Raw genomic sequence first — 10,914 nt, forward strand, 5'->3', positions numbered from 1 at the left:
ATGGCGTCTGGATGAAAAGACAGTCTCCTGATTGCTTGTCTTCAGGCCTACTGTTTAACGAAGGGCAGGGAAGGTATGATGTGGATATTGCCTGTCCAATCCAAGAATCATTATCTCTGTATTGGTGAAAGCTCCATTGAGAAGAATCAAGACCTACACTGTTAAGTGCAAACATCTGTCAATGATACCATGCTCCTTCACAGGCTTCACCAATGAAATCAACACAGAATCCACTGTACAGGTATGTACCTAACCTCAAGGTTTGTGCGAAGATTTGTAGCTCGGGTGCTCGTTGTTGTGGTTCTGTTCGCCGAGCTGGAAGTTTTTGTTGCAAACATTTCGTCCCCTGGCTAGGTGACATCATCAGTGCTTTGGAGCCTCCTGCGAAGGGCTTCTTTGATGTTTCTTCCGGTATTTATAGTGGTCTGCCCTTGCCGCTTCCGGTTGTCAGTTTCAGCTGTCCGCTGTAGTGGTTGGTATATTGGGTCCAGGTCGATGTGTTTGTTGATGGAGTTTGTGGATGAATGCCATGCCTCTAGGAATTCCCTGGCTGTTCTCTGTCTGGCTTACCCTATGATAGTGGTGTTGTCCCAGTCGAATTCATGTTGCTTGTTGTCTGCGTGTGTGGCTACTAGGGATAGCTGGTCGTGTCGTTCCGTGGCTAGTTGATGTTCATGTATGCGGATTGTTAGCTGTCTTCCTGTTTGTCCTATAGTGTTTTGTGCAGTCCTTGCATGGTATTTTGTACACTACATTAGTTTTGCTCATGTTGGGTATCGGGTCCTTCGTTCTAGTGAGTTGTTGTCTGAGCGTGGCTGTTGGTTTGTGTGCCGTTATGAGTCCTAAGGGACGCAGTAGTCTGGCTGTCAGTTCAGAAACGCTCCTGATGTATGGTAATGTGGTTAGTCCTTTGGGTTGTGGCGTGTCCTCGTTCTGTGATCTTTCTCTTAGGCATCTGTTGATGAAGTACCTAACCTAATCACCGATTATTATCACATGACAAAATGATAAAAAGAAAACTTCATGTTTGCTAAATCAAGAAAAGAACTGAATATTTAATGGTACAGTAAATCATAATTACTGCTGGACAGTCTCTTTCATTTAAACAAATCACAAATTTGGGGTCACATATCCTTAGATTCATTGCAAACCTTTGAAATAAAGTTAAATGAAATTGTTTTTTTGATAATTAAATATTTCCATGTATACCATGTGTGGGCACCAATCTTTCTTATTTTCTGCACAAAAGTATGAATTTAGTTTATTTGTTTTACTCCCTGCTATGTTATCTTTGACATGCATGCAATCGTGTTCCTTGACCAGCACTTGCCCTTTTCACAGAACCCCTGAGAAGATATAAAATTCCAACATCAGAGAAGTAAAGGTCTGTACTCCAGTGCCTAGTAAAAATTTGCAGATTTTTTTTCTGAGATGAACAGTGAAAATTATTCCTTTTCTACTATGTATTACGTCTGGATCATGTCAGATCAAGGAATTCCAAGCAAATATGGTGTTGCCTAGTTTATGGAAATGGATTCTTAAAATTATAATTCAGCAACCAAAGTCTGCTGAGCATTTAGCAGTTCAGTAACTGCTAAAGTATTTTTTTTGCAATGATATTCAGCTTCATGCTTCCTATTCAGGAAAAGTAGTATTAATAAATGCATCTAACATCCAACATCAATTAATGGCACAAATATTTGGAACTGGACAGACATTTGAGTCTAGCATATTTTTTCACAAGTACACTTAGTTAACAGAGCTCATTTTTTCCTCACTAATAATTAATTTTTGGTCAAGAGAAGATATTGATTCTCACGGGTCCTTTCAAACTAACTGGCAAAACGCACCAAATAGTGTAAATCACATTTTCCCTTTAGTAACATAACTCTTAATAAACAGAATTAATTTGTAAACCTTCTAAGGGTTGCAAAAATGTTTCTGCATAACAGTGCATAAACAGGTTATAATATTGAAATTTAATGTTATTAGTGAAAATGTGTTGTTTGGTGATAATCACTCATCCAACGTATCTTTCAGTATTTAAAAGTTACTGAGGATTATATTTTTTACAGCTGTTATATAATAGGAAGCGTGTATTTTGAAAACAGCAATAAAATCCATTATTTAAAATTATACTGCAAAAATCCCTCAAGGAAAAACACATTGAACAAGTTGACTCATTTCATATGGAATTGTTTCAGCACTGTGTTATCAAAGCCAAGCCAGCTGGGCTTGGCTCTGGAGATAAAGACCCAGATTCCAAAAGAAAACAAGAGCATCTGATTTCAAGCTTAGACTGGCATTCTTACGTACCTACATATATCTTACCAGTTTTTGGCTGGGCCATCAATTGCTACTCTCCCTAGCATCAGAGAACTTAACAAACGGGTAAAATAAAACATGGCAGCACTATGACTGCAAAAATTTAGTCACTTCCACAACAGAAACATAGAGTAGCTCAGGTGAATGGGCAAAACAGCCTCATCTTGCTGTCTGATGGTGAAGTGTTCATCCCATTCTGCAAGCTTCCAAGAGCATTGTTCTTCCAACATTGTTGTGAATCCCTCATTACCTTCACTTACCATTGATAGACAGTTTTCAATTCACTGAGGGTTTAAACTCTGGAATTACCTCCCTAAACTGGTTAACCTTTCCTGCCACATTTAAGATGATACTTAACCTCTTGGAACAAGCAATTGGTTATCTATTCAGACATTTACTTCCTCTGGCTTTGTGTCCAATTTTATCTGATTACATTCTTGGGATTTGTGCACTTCTGTTTAATTGAGATTGTTTGCTACCCAGCATGGTAAATTTTGGAATCTTAAAGGTTTGTTAGACTGTCCTGGAATCTGGTTGGTTTCAAGCTGAGCTGAGACACTCTTAGTTTCACTTTTAACTCTGGGTAATGATTTTAGTCCTGGGAAGACTTTGAAAAAGGTTGGCTGGAGGCAACAGTGCTCCTGAGAAGGGGACAATGGATTTAGTGAATAAGATTGCCTTGGATAAAAAGTTAGTGTTTGTTCCAGACCAGAAGTATTGAAATAAAAAGCAAAAGTAGTTATTTAAGCTGATACATTGAAGCTCAGGTGTTTGACAGTTCCAGGAAGAAGCTATCACAATTCCAGTTTAACAATTGATGTACCAAGTGACTTAACCTAATCAGGTGTTAGATACAGGGATACTGGTGTGAGTATCATACAAATAGTGTTTATGGTACTGAATCAGCAATGGTGCTTTGAGAATAACACGAGGGTGTTTTGAATAGAATACAAAGGCTGTTTGTTTTCAATTTACAAAAAGAGTGCTTTGGGATTAATGGAATTTTACTTTGTGCTTTAAATCTTTGAATTTGTATTTATAAGGAGGTAGTTTGGATTCTTCTACTTTGTTTTCATTCCTTTTTTAACAGTTTACTTTTGTTGCTAAAGCAAAATCTGTAGCACTGCGTGCTTAGGGTTCAACTAGAGACCAATTTGTTACATTCACTACAGATAAATTTATGATCTACCAAATCAAGTTTCCAGTCCAGAAGCTGACTTGTCTAGTAAGCTTGGATCATAACACAGAGAATCTAACCATTGCCCCTGAACTTTCAATGTCATTACTATTAGCAGTGATCATGAGTAATGTCAGCTGACTAAAGACTGAAAGTGGGGAAATTCCCCATTTCAATGACTATGGGGAAATGACAGACACGTTGAATCATTACTTTGCCTCAGTATCTACAGTCGCACACGATGATAGCTTGCCGGAACTCTTGAGGAAATTAATAGTGGATCGGGAACAGGGCCTGAATAATATTAATGTAATGAAATAATTACTGGAATTAAAGTATGACAAATCTCTGAGAGCTAACGCTTTCTATCTGAGGGTGCAAAGGAAGTAGGGGAGTTCATTGTAGATGCCGAATGATAAAATTCCTGATGAAGGGCTCTGGCCCGAAACGTCGAATTTCCTGTTCCTTGGATGCTGCCTAACCTGCTGTGCTTTAACCAGCAACACATTTTCAGCAATATTTCAGAGATCCCTAGATACCCAAATCATTCCTCTGTATTGGAAAATTGCACATGTCACTCTGCTTTTTTAGATGGGTGAATGAAGAAAACTCTAGAATTACAGACCTGTTAACCTAACATCTATGTTGGGGAAATTGTTGAGTTTATCATCAAAGATGGGGTAACTGAACACCTTGAAATTTTTCAGTTAGTATAGGAGAGTCAGCATATTTTCATAACAGGTCGGTCATGCTTGACAAACCTCATTGAATTGTTGAAGCGGTGAATAAGGTAGTGGACAGGGAAATGTCTATGAATGTTGCTTATATGGATTTCCTGAAGATATTTGATAAAGTCCCTCATAACAGAATGTCAACTAAGGTAGAAGATCATGGAATTGACAACAAATTACTGACATGGCTGGGAAATTAATTGAGTGACAGGTGACAGATCATCAGGAAAATGAGTTGGAACTCAAATTTCATGGTGTAACCAGTGACATCCCACAAGGAATTTATTCGAGTCTTAACTATTCAATTATTTATTATTGGCATGGATAATGGCATAGAAAGCTATCTATCCAAATTTGCAGATGGAACAAAATTAGGCAGAATTGAAGACAGTGTAGATGATAGCAGAAAATTACAAAGGCCCATTGATAGATTAAATACATGACAAAATTGTGGTAGATGGAGTTCGTTGTAAGTAAGTGTGAGTTATCTGTTTTGGATTGAAAAAGGATAGATCAGGGTACATTCCATATCGTTTGAAGTTAAATGCAGTGGATTTCCAAAGAGACGTATTGGATTCACATGCATAGATCATTAAGATCTCACAACAGGTGCAGAAAGTAATCAGAAAAACTAATGGAATATTGGCCTTTATATCTAGAGGGCTGGAATACAATATGCAGAGGTTATGCTGCAGTGAAACAAAACGCTGGTTAGATCTCACTTGAAGCATTGTGAGCAGATCTGGACACCTAGTCTTGGAGGAAGTATAATGTTGGTTGACAAGAATGATACCTGGACTTCAGGATTTAAGTTATGAGGAGAGATTATACAAAATAAGCCTGTTTTCTCAAGAAATTAGAAAGGTAGGAGATGATCTTTTCAAAATCTGCAAGCTATTAACTGGTAAAGATAGGGCGGATAGAGATAAACAATGTCCACTGGGTTAGGATTCTAGAATTAGGGGGCATAGTTTGAGAATTGGGGCCAGATCATTCAGTTGAAATGTTAAGAAGCATTTCTACACATATAGGATGGTAGATATTTCACAAATGGCAGTGGATCTGTTGTTAATTGTAAGTCTGAGATTGATTAATGTTTATTTCACAAAGGTCTTCAAGGATATAGATTAAAGGCAGGTATATAGAGTTAGGTCATGATCTCACTGGATATTGGAACAGACTCATGGGGCTGAATGGCCTACTCCTGATCCTATGCTTGTATCACTGTACTCTGCATTATCCCTATCCCGAATAATAATTGAATTAGATTAGCCACATAAATGACAGAAATTGCCATAGGAACTCAGCAGGTCTGGTAGCAAGTGTGGAGAGAAAGCAGCGTTAACATTCTTCTCAACACAAAGTATCGACTCTGCTTTCTTTCCATAAATGCTAATAGATTGGCTGAGTTTCTCCAGCAATTTTGTGCTTGTTTCAGCATCCGCATTTCTTTGTTTTATTTTAGCCATATTAAGACTGTCAACATAAGAGCAGGTCAGTGGCCAGAATTCTGCAGCCAGTAATTTACCTTCTGTCTCACCAATACTTGACTGTCATGTACAAGGCAGTGGTAGAATAGTCTCCAATTGCTTGGTAGTGTGCAACTTCGACAACACTCAAGAAGCTTGTCACCATCCAGAACAAAGCAATCCATTTAATTGATAATCCATCTACCACTTTCAATATTCATTTACTTCACCCTGAGGCACAGTGCTAGTGGTGTACACTAAGTTAAAGGTGCACTGCAACAACAGCATCTTTCAAACACATGCCCTCTCCCATTCAGAAGGACAAAGGGAGCAGATGCATGAGAACATTACTGTGTAAAAGTTCACTCCAAGCAACTCACTATTTTGACTTTGAACTAAATTGCCATTTCTTTATAGTTGTTGGGTCAAAATAGAATGATAGAGTCATAGCATGAAAACAGACCCTTTGATCCAACTTGTCCATGCCGACCAGATATTCGATATAAATCCAGTCCTGTTTGCCAGCACTTGGCTTGCATCCCTCTAGACTCTTCCTATTCACATACCCATTTTGATGCCTTATAAATGTTGTAATCATGCCAGCTTGAGCCACTTCCTCTGGCAGCTCATTCCATAGATGCATACCACCTTCTGTGTGATAATGTTGTCCCTGAGGTCCCTTTTATATTGTTCCGCTCTCACCTTAAGCCTATGCTGTCTAGTTCTGGACTCACCACCAGTGAGTCTATTTACCTATCCATGCCCTTCATAATTTTATAAACCTCTATAAGGTCGCCCCTCAGCCTCCGATGCTCTGGGAAAATAGCCCAGGCTATTCAGCCTCCCCATATAGCTCAAACCGTCCAACTCTGGTATGTCCTCGTAAGTCTTTACTGAACCTTTTTAAGTTTCACAACATTCATTCTATAGCAGGAAGACCAGAACTGCACACAATACTCCAAAAGTGACTGAACTAATATCCTGTACAACCACAATATGACCTCTCAACTCCTATATTGAATGCTCTGACCAATAAAGAAAAGCATATCAAATGACTCCTTCACTATCCTATCTACCTGTGACTCCACTTTCAACGAGCTATGAACTTGCACTTCAAGGTTTCTTTATTCAGCATCATTCCCCAGGACCTTACCATTAAGTGTATAAATCCTGCCCTGATTTGCCTTTCCAAAATGCAGCACCTCACATTTATCTGAATTAAACTCCATCTGCCACACCTGGATTCCAGAGCTCCCTTCCTAACCTAAGGAGGTAGCTCATCAATACCTTCCCTCAGGCAAATAGGAATGGACAATAATCGCTGACCGAGCTAGCAAAGCCACATAACATAATTGAATGAAATAAGAGCCTTTTGTTGTACATGCAAGAAAAAAATACAATGAATTGCCATTTGAGAAAGAACAATTAGGCTTTTATTGCCAGAACTTGCACTTTCTGTTATCAATGCTAACCATCATCCATAAAAGTATGGCTTCATTTACTTTTCTATCACGTTGTAAGAAGAGTGACTTACAATATCAAGCCAGTGAACAAGGAATAGAATACAACCAGGAAGCAGTAAGAGCTTTTATTAATCAAAAACACAGCCTCATTTCTTAGACAACTACAATGATATGAAAACATTTTAAATAAAGTCACAGTTGTCTTTGCATGTTTATTCAGTACTTTGATACATATAACAGTGCACCTGAGGAGAAGATAATCATTCCTTTTCAGTGTGTAGAAGGAATGTAAACCATTTACAGATCAGTTCAACTAAGTGACCTTTTTTTGAAAATGCAGGCGTCTTGTGGCTGACCAACTGCTGGCATGTTTGTTGCTGGTGTAGTGAATTACTGCTCATTCCTGCTTTTCAGTGAAGAGGAAACTGGAGATGCTGCAAGGCAAAGCCAAAATGAAATATAGTGGGACCATCACTTTAATATGGGCTTTCATTCAGATCCAGATTATGCAATGAGGCTACCCCTCAGAAACCCTTGCTTCCATGTGACTCAAACACAAGTGGAAAATAAGAGATACATTGCAGTATTGGCAACTGACAATGGTAACTGCATGTCACGGAGTGGATCAAGGCACAGAGAGCAACACCAGTAGCTTTACAAAATAAAGAAAAAGTAGGTAACAAAGTGCTTCCAAATAATACAATTGGTTTTGTAATTTAGGAACCGTGCACATCCAAGTGAAGTGCATGCACACAGGTTTCACTGTATTTGATTATCAAAAAAATAAACTAGACTTTGCTTTTCTATATCTAATAGTACAATCCAGACCCTTGAATATGTGGTACGTCACAAGCAAAAACATGTGCTGCTCATTTAAGTGTGATGATAATCAAACTTTATATGTGTACTGTCTCATCTTACAACATGACCTTGTGAAATGCCATTCCTTTTTCCACTTTCACATTATGAAGTATTTAGCATGTGATAAATACACAAACTTAAGTTGATACTTGACATTGAAATTGGATTCCATGTGAATAATTGGGAGTGCACCAGAAATAAACTACCACTTCAAATGTTCTTTTCATCTTCTCTTTAGTCCAAATTACTGCTGTCCACTTCACCCAATGCTATCCTTAACTGTTTCCTGTAGCACTTCAGTCTGCATTGTTGTGTGCTGGACCCAGATGCACAATATGTTTCGGTAGTCCCTGCAATTGTCATGTCAGGGATATATATTCTATAATTGTAATTGCTTCAAAGGCTGCATCAATTGATAAATAGACTTTTAAATTCGATAACCATACTTACAGTTTAGATACTGGAAGAAAATCAAAGAATTGGAAAAGTCATATGTCTTAGATAATGTCCAAGTATTGCCATCAAACTAATAAGGTAAGCTGGTCTATTTCAGTGGAAAGCATTCCTTGAGAAAAAGCAATATTCCCTTACTTTCATCCATTTTCCTCTACCTCTCATCAACCAAAGAGGGTAGGAGTTTAAGGAAGTTGTATTTATTAATTTCTGCACAAGAAGCGCTCAATGAAAATTGACTAAAGATCAAATGTATTTGCCTGGAGTTTCCAACAAGATAATTTTTTTCTGCACAATTCATTCAAAAACAGTCAATTAGCAGAAAAAGAAACATTGACTATGTCCCATGAAAACTTGTTTTTTATTGCCTATAGGTCTACCCATAAGACTGGCTACAGGCCCCAGTTGAATTAATCTCTGCTTCAAAGTTTAACAATTTGCACCCATTTACAGGCTGTCGAGAAAATGTTTTAGATTACTTTTGCCTTTTGTTTTAAGGTTTCACTGTCACTTTTAAATGTTTCAAATTATACATTGCTTAATTTACTATTTAACTGGTTACTGTACACCCTGGAATTAGCAAGTAGTTCTGTGTAGATTTTAAAAAAAATATTTTCAGTTGTTTAGAGTCTGGTTGCTGACAGATAATGTACTTGATATTGTGATTGAAAATGCTTATTTTCCATGATGAACTCACTTTCAGTTCTTTTAAACTGGTCCAAGTTACTATTCTTAAGCATAGAAAGGAATATGTTTCAAACAAAATGAAATTTAAAACTTTTCTAAAACATTGTGGCATGGTGGCACAGTGGTTAGCACTGCTGCCTCACGACGCCAGACGCCGGGTTCAATTCCCACCTCAAGCAACTGTGTGGAGTTTGCACATCCTCCTCGTGTCTGCGTGGGTTTCCTCCGGGTGCTCCGGTTTCCTTCCACAGTTTAAAGACGTGCAGGTCAGATGAATTGGCCATGCTAAATTGCCCATAGTGTTAGGTGAAGGGATAAATGAATGAGTCTGAGTGGGTTGCTCTTTGGAGGGTCGCTGTGGACTTGTTGGGCCAAAGGGCCTGTTTTCACACTGTAAGTAATCTAATTGTCTGGTTGGAACTGTTCATGGAAGAGTTCACACTTGTTGTAATGCAGGTAAGTTTGAGCAGAAACGTTGGGATTAAACACTTGCCAAACTCAGACCTAGACAGTCTGACTGGAACTCATTTCTATGTATACATCTATGTATTCACAGACAATACCGGATTTAATTAGCAACTAAACTGGAAACTAAATGGCCGAGAATCTTTGGCCAGGATCCGAAACTTTATTTCCAAACTTGATCTGAGGAATGAACGACACTTTAGATGAATTCTCCCTGTGAATTTCTAGGTCAGGAGTTTTCATTTCCAAAACAAAGTACACCAATCCATGAATCCAAAAAAAGACAGGAGTGGAGAGGAACAGTATGGAATTGGAAACTATGTCTTATTTTTCAGCAGCGCTATATTCTGTAAGTTAACGGTTTTGCAGCCACTGAAAGCCAATGAAAGAAGATAACTGCATCAAGTAACTGTGTCAGTCAGGTAGCAGGCTGTTAGTGCGGTGGGGCAGTAGGCTACCATGTAGGTGATGAGTTAAGGTGACAGGTTGTGGGATGTAGGGTTGTAGAGCGATAGATGGGTGAAGAGATAGTGGTGAAGTGTGATAAGTGGGTGAAGGGATGGTGTATCATGTGGTTGAGTGGTTTGGCTGGCGATAAGAAGGATGTTGGGTGGGTGAGGGGGTGTAGGATGCCATTTGGGTGAAGGATATGGTACCAGGTGAGGAAAGGGATAGTGTGTGAGGTAAGTGGATGAATGCTCAGGATAGGTTAAAGGTTCAAATCAGGGTGGGTCATTGGATCAGAGTGGGACCAAAAGGAATCTTGAGTCCCATAGGATCAGGTCAGGGGTATGTATTGAGTCAAAGGGAAAATGTTTGGTCTGGAAATTGTGGGGAGAAGGGAAGTCAGAACAAATCATGGTGGAGGATGTTGTATCAGTGGAATGTTGGGTCAGGGCGCAGTTGGAGGCGGTGTTGAGTCAGAGTGTGAGGATTAGGTTTTTGGATGTCAGGGGTGATGGTGTATTAGTGATAGTGGTAAGTCCGGAGTTCAATATAATATTTACAAAGGAAGTAGAGCAGGTTTAATCCTTTGACTTTTCTCAGTACTGTTTAAATTTAAATGAGTCAGAACCTGTAAAATCTCCGACTAATCCAGAATTGGGAACTTCTTTAGAGGGTTTCAGACATGTGTACCTAATCCAAGGAAGTTTGTGCTTTGCAACAGTTTCTGTGGAGTCAGCTGCATTGGGATTTCCACATGGCATTGATGTGCCAATCCAATCTCCACTTGACAAAGTCTGTCCCCATTGGAATTACTTTATTTTTTGTTTGCCAATCTG

The sequence above is a fragment of the Hemiscyllium ocellatum genome, chromosome 15, assembly GCF_020745735.1.
Source record: "Hemiscyllium ocellatum isolate sHemOce1 chromosome 15, sHemOce1.pat.X.cur, whole genome shotgun sequence".
In the NCBI taxonomy this organism is placed as follows: Eukaryota; Metazoa; Chordata; class Chondrichthyes; order Orectolobiformes; family Hemiscylliidae; genus Hemiscyllium; species Hemiscyllium ocellatum.